The sequence below is a fragment of the Polypterus senegalus genome, chromosome 17, assembly GCF_016835505.1.
Source record: "Polypterus senegalus isolate Bchr_013 chromosome 17, ASM1683550v1, whole genome shotgun sequence".
NCBI classification, from domain to species: domain Eukaryota; kingdom Metazoa; phylum Chordata; class Cladistia; order Polypteriformes; family Polypteridae; genus Polypterus; species Polypterus senegalus.
The window spans coordinates 31,545,488-31,558,742 of record NC_053170.1 but is presented as its reverse complement, the minus strand read 5'-3'; the positions used below and the strand labels follow the sequence as shown (position 1 = coordinate 31,558,742).

The 13,255-nt window shown below is 39.4% G+C and overlaps 1 protein-coding gene across 4 annotated transcripts in view; it reads left to right on the top strand.

Annotated features, from left to right (window-relative positions):
* The first annotated feature begins 3,828 nt into the window (after positions 1–3,828).
* Positions 3,829–13,255, top strand: part of eya3 (EYA transcriptional coactivator and phosphatase 3) — a 50,414-nt gene continuing 40,987 nt past the window's right edge. For all 4 annotated transcript variants that reach the window (XM_039739244.1, XM_039739245.1, XM_039739246.1 and 1 more), the window contains exon 1: positions 3,829–3,962. The gene's annotated coding sequence lies outside the window, so the exon portion shown is untranslated. The remainder of the gene's footprint in view (positions 3,963–13,255) is intronic.

The window sequence follows — 13,255 nt, the reverse complement described above, 5'->3', positions numbered from 1 at the left end:
TGAGGGTAGGAGCGTAGATCGACTGGTAAATTGAGAGCTTTACCTTACGGCTCACCTCCTTTTTCACCACGACAGACCAATGCAGAGCCCACATCACTGCAGATGCCGCACCGATCCGCCTGTCGATCTCACGCTCCATTCTTCCCTCACTCGTGAACAAGACCCTGAGATACTTGAACTCCTCCACTTGGGGCAGGATCTCTCCCCCAACCCTGAGAGGGCACTCCACCCTTTTCCGGCTGAGGACCATGGTCTCGGATTTGGAGGTGCTGATTCCCATCCCATTGCTTCACACTCAGCTGTGAACCGATCCAGAGAGAGCTGAAGATCACGGCCTGATGAAGCAAACAGGACAACATCATCTGCAAAAAGCAGTGACCCAATCCTGAGTCCACCAAACTGGACCCCTTCAACACCCTGGCTGCACCTAGAAATTCTGTCCATAAAAGTTATGAACAGAATCGGTGACAAAGGGCAGCCCTGGCGGAGTCCAACTCTCACTGGAAACGGCTCGACTTACTGCGGCAATGCGGACCAAGCTCTGACACGGTTGTACAGAGACCGAACAGCTCTTATCAGGGGGTCCGGTACCCCATACTCCCGGAGCACCCCCCACAGGATTCCCGAGGGACACGGTCGAATGCCTTTTCCAAGTCCACAAAACACATGTAGACTGGTTGGGCAAACTCCCATGCACCCTCCAGGATTCTGCTAAGGGTGTAGAGCTGGTCCACTGTTCTGCGACCAGGGCCGAAAACCACACTGTTCCTCCTGAATCCGAGGTTCGACTATCCGACGGACCCTCCTCTCCAGAACCCCCGAATAGACTTTTCCAGGGAGGCTGAGGAGTGTGATCCCTCTGTAGTTGGAACACACCCTCCAGTCCCCCTTTTTAAAGAGGGGGACCACCACCCGGTCTGCCAATCCAGAGACACTGTCCCCGATGTCCATGCGATGTTGCAGAGACATGTCAACCAAGACAGTCCTACAACATCCAGAGCCTTGAGGAACTCCGGGCATATCTCATCCACCCCCGGGGCCCTGCCACCAAGGAGTTTTTTGACCACCTCGGTGACCTCAGCCCCAGAGGTGGAAAAGCCCACTTCAGAGTCCCTAGGCTCTGCTTCCTCATTGGAAGACATGTTAGTGGGATTGAGGAGGTCTTCGAAGTACTCCCCCCACTGACCCACAACATCCCAAGTCGAGGTCAGCTGTGCACCATCCCCATTATATACAGTGTTGACACTGCACTGGTTCCCCCTCCTGAGACGCCGAACGGTGGACCAGAATCTCCTCAAAGCCGTCCGAAAGTCGCTCTCCATGGTGTCCCCCAACTCCTCCCATGCCCGAGTTTTTGCCTCATCAACCACCAAAGCCATATTCCGCTTGGCCTGCCGGTACCTATCAGCTGCCTCCAGAGACCCACAGGACAAAAGGGTCCTATAGGACTCCTTCTTCAGCTTGACGGCATCCCTCACCGCGGTGTCCACCAACAGGTTCAGGGATTGCAGCCACAACAGGCACCGACCACCTTACGGCCACAGCTCCGGTTAGCTGCCTCAACAATAGAGGCATGAAACATGGCCCATTCGGACTCAATGTCCCCCACCTCCCTCGGGATGTGGTCGAAGTTCTGCTGGAAGTGGGAGTTGAAGCTACTTCTGACAGGGGACTCTACCAGACGTTCCCAGCAGACCCTCACAGCATGTTTGGGCCTACCAGGCCTAACCGATATCCTCCCCCACCATCGAAGCCAACTCACCACCAGGTGGTGATCAGTTGACAGCTCCGCCCCTCTCTTCACCCGAGTGTCCAAGACATGTGGCCACAAGTCCGATAATACAACCACAAAGTCAATCATTGAACTGAGGCCTTGGGTGTCCTGGTGCCAAGTGCACATATGAACACCCCTAAGCTTGAACATGGTGTTCGTTATGGACAATCTGTGATGAGCACATAAGTCCAATAACAAAACACCACTCGGGTTCATAACGGGGGGGTCATTCCTCCCAATCACGCCCTTCCAGGTCTCACTGTCATTGCCCACGTGAGCATTGAAGTCTGCCAGCAGTACGAGAGAGTCCCCAGAAGGTGTGCCCTCTAGCACCCTCTCCAGGGACTCCATAAAGGGTGGGTACTCCAAACTGCTGTTCGGCGCATACACACAAACAACAGTCAGGACCCGTCCTCCCACCCGAAGGCGGAGGGAGGCTACCCTCTCGTCCACCGGGGTAAACCCCAATGTAAAGGCTCCAAGTGGGGGGGGCAATAAGTATGTCCACACCTGCTGGCGCCTCTCACCAGAGGCAACTCCAGAGTGGTAGAGAGTCCAGCCCCTCTCAAGGAGATTGGTTCCAGAGTTCAAGCTGTGCATTGAGGTGGTGGGGTTGGGCTAAAAGTCATTTTTTATAATTCACCTTATATTGCCATTTTTTGTAATTAACAATGCTGTAACTTAACTTAACTTGCTTAATTGAATTCAGGATCCCAAGTAATCAGCCCTGGATGGTTCAGCAGTCCACTGTGTGACCCACTTACATACAACCACTCATTCACACACGGCCAATTTAGAAGTGCCAATTAATCCAACACACATATCTTTAGGAATATTTGGGGAAACTGGAATAGTCAGATATGGAAAGAATGTACAAACTCTCAACAGACAGTTTAGTGCAGAATTTACACCTGAAATACTGAATCAGTGGGACAATAGCAATAACAATAGCAATACAATAGCACCACAGTAACTGTTACAGTGCAACACGCATAGCGTTAACAAAAGAGTTACAGTATAACATCAGCAAGACAGTACAAGGATATGACAAGAGATAAAAAATGAAATGTTATATTTTAAAGGAAGTCAACATTTAAAGTGTTTAGGATACTGGTCACGAAGACACAAGTTCAGCTCTCTCTATAGTCGACTTAATTAGTCTAAATGTCCAGTTACTTAAGGCAGAAGATTTCCTCATCAGGATTAGTCTGACTATGATGAACACTGCTTCATGATCATGTGTGTACTGAAATTGTTTTAGCATGTGTAAATTTTAGAGGCATAGGTTGGTAAATTACCCATCCATTTGCACATTTTCCATTATCTACTACAAGATTTTTGGAAGCAGTGGGAGAAAAGACGTAAACTATCTCTGGGTGGGTTGCCAGTTGAAGTAAGTTGTTTTTAGTAGAAAGTAGCTTGTTTAGGTAGCATTTCTAACATAATAATCCTCAAGGAAATCAGCTGAGAATCTATGTAAAAGAACAGACAATATATGAAAATAGAAATACCAGAAAGCTGACATAATACGTATTAAATACTTTCATTTTCGTAGTTGCCACCTGTGACGTTTCGCCGCTCGGCGTTTTGGATACTCGCGGTCGCTGCTGATTTGCTGCATGGTCCACACAAAATCAGTTAACGATAAACTATATTTTTCGTGAAAATAAAGAACAAGTTAACTGATTATGTGTGGATTGCATAATTCCAGATATAATTCAACTACACAACTGAATTTCTGGCAGATCGATTTATTTTTATTGCATAGTATTAATGGAGGTGAGAGGTCAGCGTTACGTCATAATTCAAGAACTCGCATTAATCAATGTGCCCTTTTTTTGATGTTTTCAACAAAATAATTCAGCTGAGTAGAAACTACCACTGTGATGGGCATTACGACGACAAGGCCCTTTGTCTCTACCCTACCGCCGTCTGTCTGACCTGTTATGCATGAAGGAGACTATTAGATCACACGAGAATGCGCGTGCGCAAATTTTACAATGCACTTGAGGTAAATTTGTTTAGTACGCGTGCGCAAAAGTTGGAGGCGGGTGCAAGTAGCACTTCCTGCTAAAAAGTGTTCCCTAACAACCAGTCAACTACGAGAAGAGTGAGCGTGATGGAGTTACGGCCAGGAGGGGGTTGAATTTGTTTGGGGGTGGTCATCGGGAAAGCGTATTCCCTCATGGTGAGAGCTGCTTTAGTTTCATTTTACGTTCGTGTTCTTTTGATTTCTGTGCTGAAAGGATACAATCTTGAGGCCTATATGTTTACGGCAGCAGTCATTGCGCTCATCTTTTGGCGGGTCGTGTTTACTATATGGGAATTTGTGTACTAATGATAAATATTATGTTTGGATTGTTATGTGTAGTTATCTGTATTGGGATGTCAAAGTTGTAACAGTATAATTTGTATATCAACTTTCTTCCAATAATGCTTAAAACTGCATACGTTTTTGTTGCTTCCGCGAAGCAAATGAACAAAAGTTAGCATACCTTCACCAACCGTCTTTTTCCTCTCTTTACCGTAATGGTGTAACCACGTTGCGGTTTGTTTTTGTTGGTAGAAGTGACTTTAAAAGATGTCAGGTAGTGGCATGTAAGCGATTCACTGTCGTCTGGTGTTCTTTCTAATTTCACCTTCTGCTGGACGCCCTTGAGGAGCTTTTTGTCATATTTCAGTAAACTGATGACCAGTAGAATCTGGTTGCTCCAATCAGGCCTTTTAAGTTGTCTTACGCGTTTAACTCGATTGTAGGAGGCGGGTCAAGTGTTCTTTAGTCTAAAGTTTTGAAACAAATAAACCCTGCGGTAACAACTAAGCTGCTCATTAACACGCATTTTTTCGAATAACGTGCGTATTGTTTATACAATAGTTTTTTTTTTTCCATTAATGCATTACCTCTTTATTTTGTACGAAGTCCTATCTAATGATAACATCCTTTGTTATTATTTGGTAACCCTTAAGTGGCTGATTAAAGTATAGAAGATAGAAAAAGATTCGAGAGTATCGATGGGTTATCCCTTTCATCCGTGAGATTTTATTGAAGCAATTAAAATGAATGAGGGGGTGCTGTTGTGTAGTGAAACAGCCAGCCTCAGAAGATGTCAGATTTGTCAGCTGTACGATACCTCTTGCTTAGACAGGTGTTCGATTTCAGTACATGGCAGAACGCTATTAAATATGTCGAGCGATAAGTAGGCATTGGGTTGGTGCACTCTCAATGCACTTCTAACTTAAGAGTGTATCTTTGGTGTACAGGTTAAGAGTCTGGGTGTTATCCTTGACAGTGCTTTATCCTTTCAGTCCCACATCAATAACATCTCCCGGTCTGCATATTTCCACTTGCGTAAGATTAATCGTATTCGCCCCTCCCTCTCTCCCCACACCATTGCTATCCTTGTTTAGAGCCTTGTCACTTCTCGTCTGGATTATTGCAATTCCTTTTTCATTGGTCTTTCTCGCAAATCTCTTTATAAGCTTCAACTGGTCCAGAATTCAGCTGCCCGCATCATTACTAGAATCCACTCTATTCACCATATCACTCCCGTTTTGCAGCAGCTTCATTGGCTTCCAGTTTAATTCTGAATTCAATTCAAAATTCTTCTGTTAACTTTTAAGGCTATCCACAACCTTGCCCCTCCATATCTGTCTGACCTCCTCCATATTGACTTTCCCTCCCGTAACCTTATGATCCTCTTCCTCCATCCACTTGACTGTCCCCTTCATCCGTCTTACCACTATGGGGAGCTTTGGAACTCTCTACCACCTGAGCTTAATAATATTGAATCATTTTCACTTTTTAAATCTAAACTTAAAACTAATTTGTTTAAGACTGCTTTTTTCTCTTTGATTACAATTGCTCTGTCTAATTTTAACTTTTGTATTTTACTTTTGTTTATAATCTGTGTTTTGTCTATTGTTCAGTGTCCTTGAGTGTTTAGAAAGGCGCCTACAAATAAATAAAATGTATTATTATTAATTATCGTATAGATCGTGACTCTAGCAACATTTGTTTGCGTTTTGTTAGTAGGTTTTTGTTCCTGTAAGAGAGTGAAATTTAGGGTGAAATCTTTGAGTAAACCTAAAAGGAAAACTTGCTTTTGGATTTTCAGCTAGCTTGATGAGCTAAAGGATATATTCTTTGTAAATTGTATAAAACATTTTATAGGCGGTAAAATTAGTTATCCGCCAATATAGTATTTGTAGAATGAATCCAATCTGCTGCTGTGTTGACAAGAATAGAGCCTCATGGCATTGTTCTGGTTAATGTATGAAGACACATTAAAGATGGAATTTTTGTAATGTCTAACCACACAATTTTATACAGTGCTGCACACAGGACCTTGTATATTTAAAGAATAAGTTTGTCATTTTTCAAGTCAAAAGTGTTTCTTCATAATCTAGTTATGTTTTAAGTTACCACTTGAAATTTTGCTCTAAAGTGAAGCGTTTCTTATGAATTTTAAAAAGACTTTGTTCTTGCAGTTGGCAATGGGGCTTTAGGCAATAGTGAAAAACCTAACACCTATCAGTTATGCAAATTTTTTTAAGCAAAACGTATTATGGAGTTTTTGATCTGTGTCTTGGGAGTACACATTTTGCCATAACAGCATATTTGTGTTTTAAGAAGGAAAAAAGCTAAATGTAAGCCATTGTCGTGAGGTTCAGCCATTTTAAAAAGAAACTGAACTTTACTACCCTGTTTGTCTTACTCCATGGCAATGTGGTAGCCTTCACGGCCAGAGGGGAGTGAATTCACCTTAGAAAATCGTCACCAAGCACCCATTATTGACACTGAATGTTAATGCCGAGATGTGATTTGCTGTCTTGGTTCTGTAGACATCTAGACCATAACAACTGAAAAAAGTCAAATGATCGCTTATATTCTTTCACTATATGGACACTCTTTTCGTTACTTCACAAAGATACTGTGTGCCTCCACGGAATTGTTAAAGCATGTGTGTGCTTCAGTGAGAGAGAATATTAAGCAGGCACATAACTAGGGCTTGAAGTGGGGTAACTTTTTCTGTTTTAGCTGTGGAGTAGCATCTGTAAATGGTTGTGGCACCTCATGCTTTCACAGCAAAAACTCTCGCTCCCACTCCCCTGCCCAGTTTTTGGTATACTTCTGACAAGGGCTTAACATACAGTATGTTACAGGCATCGGTCCCGCTTTTTCTGGGCAGAGTGTACGTGCATTTAGCAATGCCATTTCACCTAAGTTTTATCAGGCTGAAGATTAGTAGCAAGAAAGCAACTCCTTATGCTTGCTTTTAAAAATAATTGATACAGTAATTGGTTTGTAGCTCAATCTGTTGTATTGTATGCTCTGTCTTGTCTGTTTGTTGTTTTTTCTTTCCAGCATCTGTGCTCGGGACACATCACAGAAGAGGTGGCTTGGCTTTTTAAAATATATACATCGAAGTATAATAACTTAAGATCTATTCTTACATATACAAAGTACAGTGACACTCATATGTGCTCTTTTCATTACCATGCCACCTGGACTTGGATTTGTTTTTTTGGGCCATGGAAAATAACTGTACAGAATGTAAATTAGGGGTGAGGGGTACTTGGCGTTGGGTTGTGTTAACTAAACCCATGACAGCCGCTGCAAGCAGACAGACAAGCAAGAAACTTATCTTTACCTCAAGCAAATAGTACTAAGAATCTACAATAAAATTTTTATTTCTAGTTTTCTTTCTTTGCAAGTTTTTTTAATAAACGTGGAAGACTTTTTTTTTTAAACTGAAACCTTTGCCACTTCAAAGTGGACATATTTGAAAAGTTTTAAGGCTATTTTAATCACCTATGGACCCATGTACCCTAAATCCCCATTGTAAGCTGCAAGCACAGACAAGGTATTTTTAAAATGATTTTAAAAATGCTCAATTTTAGAACTCTATTTCAAGTAGCAAATTAATATTTACCATTATTGTGAACAAATAACTTTGGTTTGAAAAATCCTGATCTTGAAAATGTTATAATGCCAGTTGTTGGTTCACTTCTACTTTTAGGTTACTGTTTTATCAGATGCCTGCATTTGAGTTCTGCCAAGACTTTGAGTGATGTGACCTATTCAAATTTCACTGTGTCACTGTTCACAAAAATGTATCATTTTTCTCTTTGTTTAGTGTCAGAATAGCTGGTTAATTAAACCTATTACTAGCACTTTTTCCCTGATATGCACTGTAGCTTTAGCTTATAACTTCTTCTTTAGATAACTAAAATCCCTATTTGCTCATATCATGAGTACAGGTTTCTTGTTCTCAATAAGATCTGACTGGGTAAATGCATTTTAAGTAACCCCTTTTCACACATTCTTGCCATCATGGAAGATCTCTGGTAAATTCCCAGTTTGAGAACAGATTTGGCCAGGGAAAGCATACCTGGTATTTGTATTTCCCTATCTTGCTTTATCAGTTTCAGAGTAGTGAGTAGCTAGTGTCTCTTTCCTAGCTCTTCACATATAAGGCAGCAATTGATCCTAGATTGAATGCTATTCCTTCATTGTGCACCCACATGTGTATATATCCACCTTGCCTCAATTTAGAATTACCAAACAGACTGCCAAATTCTTTATTGTGTCTTGTTAGGATGTTCAAGTACAGAACTATTCTATGTTTTTAGCATCATCTTTATACTTTACTATAGCATTAAACAGATTTATCAGTTCCAGCATTGATAATATCTTTATTGGTCCTGACTAGTTTATCTTTTCACTTTTTTATTACCTGTGATACATTGGATCTATTATTCTGCTTAGTCTGAAAATTGATTAGCCATTCATTGTTTCGTCCCTTAGATTAGCCACATGTTTTTGAGAAATATGGGTGCTGTCCAAAAATGACCAATGTCATTGTTACTATCAACGAATCACAAAATAAGCTTATATTTTAAGGGTATAAAATATTGCCCCCAAAGTAGTATTTAATTATGATCCATTTAACACAGAGCGCACCACCAGTCCTCTTAAAGGGTGCACCCTCCACCTGATGGAGGTAGTAGTGAAGCAGTGAATAAAAACAAAACTGAGTGCCATTATGAACAATGTTGCAAACCTCTGTCTGATACACTAGCATTGAATACTCTCACCCAGCAAATGATTCTGCAGAAGTGTGTCAAGATGTGCTGCTGGGATTCCTTTATACCAACAGCAATATGAGTGTTTACTGTAATACCTCACTGTGTCTGCTCTCGTTATCTTTAACTGAAGTTGTCCTTTCTCTTTAGTATTTCTGGTGTGCATTTGAGGTTGGGCTTCATAGCAAACATCATTATTTATTTGCTAAGATTCTGTTAAAAGTTAAAATATTCTCTTAGGTGGACAACTCACTCCCATTGTAAGGAAATGCTGTGAGAGACTGTTGGTGGGATACATGAAAAAGAATATTTTGAATAGTTTGGTCCATCTTAGGTTTCCATATGATTATAACTGGTCCACAGAAGATGCCATATGTCTTGCATTTTATACCATCCTGGCCCACCTGGATGAGCAAAACTACAATGCCAGGTACACACCTGGATGAGCAAAACTGCAATGCTGTGTAACTGCTGTACCAACAAAGGTGATAAGCAAGGATCTAGATGTGGAACTTCACATCAGTCTATGCAACTGAATTTTGGACAGCCCAACTGGCAGAGCCTTGTATGTATGAACTGGCACCATCCCTATCAACCCTTGTTCCTAGCACGGCCACTCGAAAAGATAGAGAGTTGAGTCCTCTGTGGTATCTTTTGTTCACCTGTGCATGGAAAAACAGTACTCCATCTCCATCAGTGAATTTACTAATGATGTCCTTATTGGGTGACTGATTGTCTGCAATGATGGAGTGGCTTATATTGTCTTTTGATACAATACTAAGAAATTAATCTATTTCTTAAAGTCCCCAAAATCAAATGGCTGGTTAAAGATTTCAGGAGTCAGACCATACTCTAATCTGTGTTAGTGAAAGTTGCTGTGGTTTAGCAAATAGCAGGATTAGCAAATTGTTTGTTTTTTTGGGCTAATAATCTAACATGATCTGAGGTAGACACAATAAATCTGTTATAGTCAAGAAGGAAAAAATTTGGTAAAAAAATAGTTTGTATTTTTCGGGACATTACTACATTAAGAAACGGTACAGAGCAAAATATTAAAGCTAAGCTTAAGAAGCACAGGCAATGGACCTGGTGTATTGAACCCTACTTGATACTTTCCAGAGTACACCAATTGAGTACTGCAGAAGGAATGGGTGGACAAGGAATGATATATGGGACTAAACTAAATGGAGTCTTCCTTTTTCCCCATTACAGCAACAGCGAAAAATATACAGGTGTTTTGGCTGCGTATATGTGTCTCAAATCAATCGAAAACTAATACATAGAATACGTGTGAGATCTTGATAGCTAAAGTAATTAAATGTGCATAGCTGAGTAAAAAGGCTCTTTAAAATTGTGATGTTAAAGTCATTATAGCGGAAAAAGGAAAATAAGTATGGCAGTTATTTTGTACTGTTCATAATGAGAAAGGAAACTCGCTTTTATTTATTGTGGATCTAGGAGATCATTAAAATGCTGTTTTTTGGAATAACATAAAATATTCATATATTAATATTAAACGTAATATAGTACTATTTTACTGGCTTTAAGCACCAATTTACAGCTCTGTGTTAAGTAACCTAAAGAATCCTCTAACTTTAAGTATCTGCTTTAGTTTTCAGAGTTCTCTTGTTTATATGACTGAATTTACTGTACATATCACTAGGAGCAAACATTTGATAGTTAGGTTTGGGAAAATGTCACTTACAAAGAATTAGGTGTTTGTTTCCTGTGCAGCATTAGATGATTGTGAACAATTAAGCCATTGGTCAAATGTGGTAATAGTGTCCCTTGGAAATACAGTAAACATTCAGATGAGATACATAGAATGCTCAGGCTTTCTAGCTCCTTATTCTAAGCATATCAAACATAAATCAATGATTGTTAAACATAAGGAAAATTTTACATTTTTTTTACCACTAATATCACCTGCTAGTGTATCTGCATATTTTTGTGATATTACTCTGTTGTCTGCATAGTTTGTTGATCAGTTGTAAGTGCAAGCTTATTGACTTGTGGCTAGCCGAGTTTTGTGTTCTTGCATCTTCTCAATAAAATGTTTTCCTTGATGGCTGTTGGCAGCGCTTTAAATAGAATGTGGTACCTTTGACCAAGATGATTGGTGAGCTGACTAAAACCTTTGCCATTAAGCATATTGTTTGCTAATTTGTCACGTTCTTTCTTTGTGCAAAACCAGTATGATATGCTCTGACCACAGGTCACAGTTTTTCTCACCATTATGTTCCGAATGTGTTGAAATTGAAATGCATTAAGCTTGGGTCATTTGTGCCAAGTGGCTTTATACTGCTTTCACGTGTAAATCAGTATTTTCCTTAAATTGTGCCTCTGTGTTTCTAATGAAATTAATGTGTTTCAAAGTAAGTCTATATCATGCATTGCATTGCATTGCAGCACGGCAGTTAAACTTCACAATTCAAATGTAATTGTGTAATCCAGTAAATTTAGTTTAATTCACATAAGTTAATCAAAATGTTGACATCCCTAGTCTAAAAATATAGTGACATATGTTTGCAAAGTCAGTCTTTGTCTATTGTAGTGCTTGGTTGATACTAAAATTTTGCCTATGATATCGATACCATCTTTCACACCTCAGTAGTGGTACCAAAACAGTGCAGAAGCAAATAAGGTACAACTCCCAAAACCTATAGTCCCGCAGCAGCCTCTCTGCTCCACTCCAAAATCCTAGGTCAACCTGTCCTGCAAGACTCTGCAAATCAAAATATGGAATGGAAAATTGGCACGCCTTGCACTCTACAGTGCATTTAGTTTAATATATACGTTAGCTTTTTTTGGTACCCTATGGTGAATCAAGCTAGATGTAAAATATATTTTTCATGAAAGATCGTGGGATGACTTGGCGCTAATATTCTAAAAAATGAAATTAATTTCTTAAATTAAGAGGTTATTATGAATTTGTTTACAATATTACAAAAAGTGTTTTAGTATCAGTTTATACATGTATGTTTAAATATTTTTAACTGGTTATACTACACTTGTCTTTAAAGGAATAGAAGTGGGTCTAAATTTTAAACTGGGAAGCTGGACATCAGTTTCATTTACTTTGCAATAAGGTGTGGTCTCCTGATAAGGCAAAAAGTAATCCAACGTTAGGAAAACCGAAATCATTTTACCAGGAAAAAAAAAATGATACGAGAAGATATGTAGCAAACAGACTGTTTTGAGGGCAGCATTCTACAGCACCTTTTCTAATGCCATGGCAATTTCTGTTTAGAGGCTAACATTCATGCAATGGAAAAAAAGGCAATTTCCAAGTTCATGTAGACAAACACTCTGCACACTCTATGCTTTTGCTTATAGATTTGTATATTCATGTATTATAATATGTAAACAATATATGCTTCTGTGTTTCAGTGTTTTATGTATATTTTTTGCATGTCATTTTGTGTTTTGAGTTAATTGTATTCGTAAACCTAGATCAATAAATATAGAATTATAAATTGTTTTGCAGGAATAAAGTGATTTTTTTTTTCCTAGATTGATCAAATCCTCATGACAAAGTTTACAGTATTTATTGATAATATAGAGTGCTTTTTTTTGTTATAGTAAGAGACCTGTCTAATGCAGGATGTCTTAAATAGTTTCCTTTTTGTGCATGGTGACAATGTTATAAATATGGGTGTCTTAGGAATAAAATAAACTATTTCTGTTATAATATGCAAATGCATAGTTGGAAATTATGGATTAGTTGTTTTTAACATGAGTTGATTAAAAACATTCTAGTACATTCTTAATTTGTCAACAACTGTACTTTTCACCTTTTTAGTGAACTCACTCATGCTATTATCTGAACTCCTTGATCTTGAATTTCGCATCCATTTAAATAGTATAAAATTTAGTTTAAACTTTTATTGTTTAGGATTTGATTGTTTTTCCCAAACACACCCTTATCCCATCTGTTAAAAGCAAGTATTAATTGCTTTTACATAAATAGAAATTTGTTTGTCTCTGGGGGAAGTTTGGCTTTTTACAGAAGCTCATTAAATAAATGTATACACACTCATGCACACTTGGGTCTAAACATATACAAGAATGACGAAACAGGAAGAAAATTTAAAAAGAAATGAACTTTGGACTTGGCAGTTCCAATCACACTGAGGCATTATAAAGGCATAATGCTGTTGATATAAAGAAGCCCCAGTAATGTTTCTTGATACACTTCTGCTGAATATGTTGACTAAAATTAAAGAGAATAGCAGCATTGTTCATAATGGCACTCAGTTTTGTTTTAATTCTTTCCATTGTTACTACTACCTCTAAGGGGCTCTGAAGTGCTTCATGTAACCAAGCCTGCAGTTTTAATTAGTTTGTTGATTTTGTGGGCCTTTCTTGAAGTGATTTTAAATGCCTAACACGCAG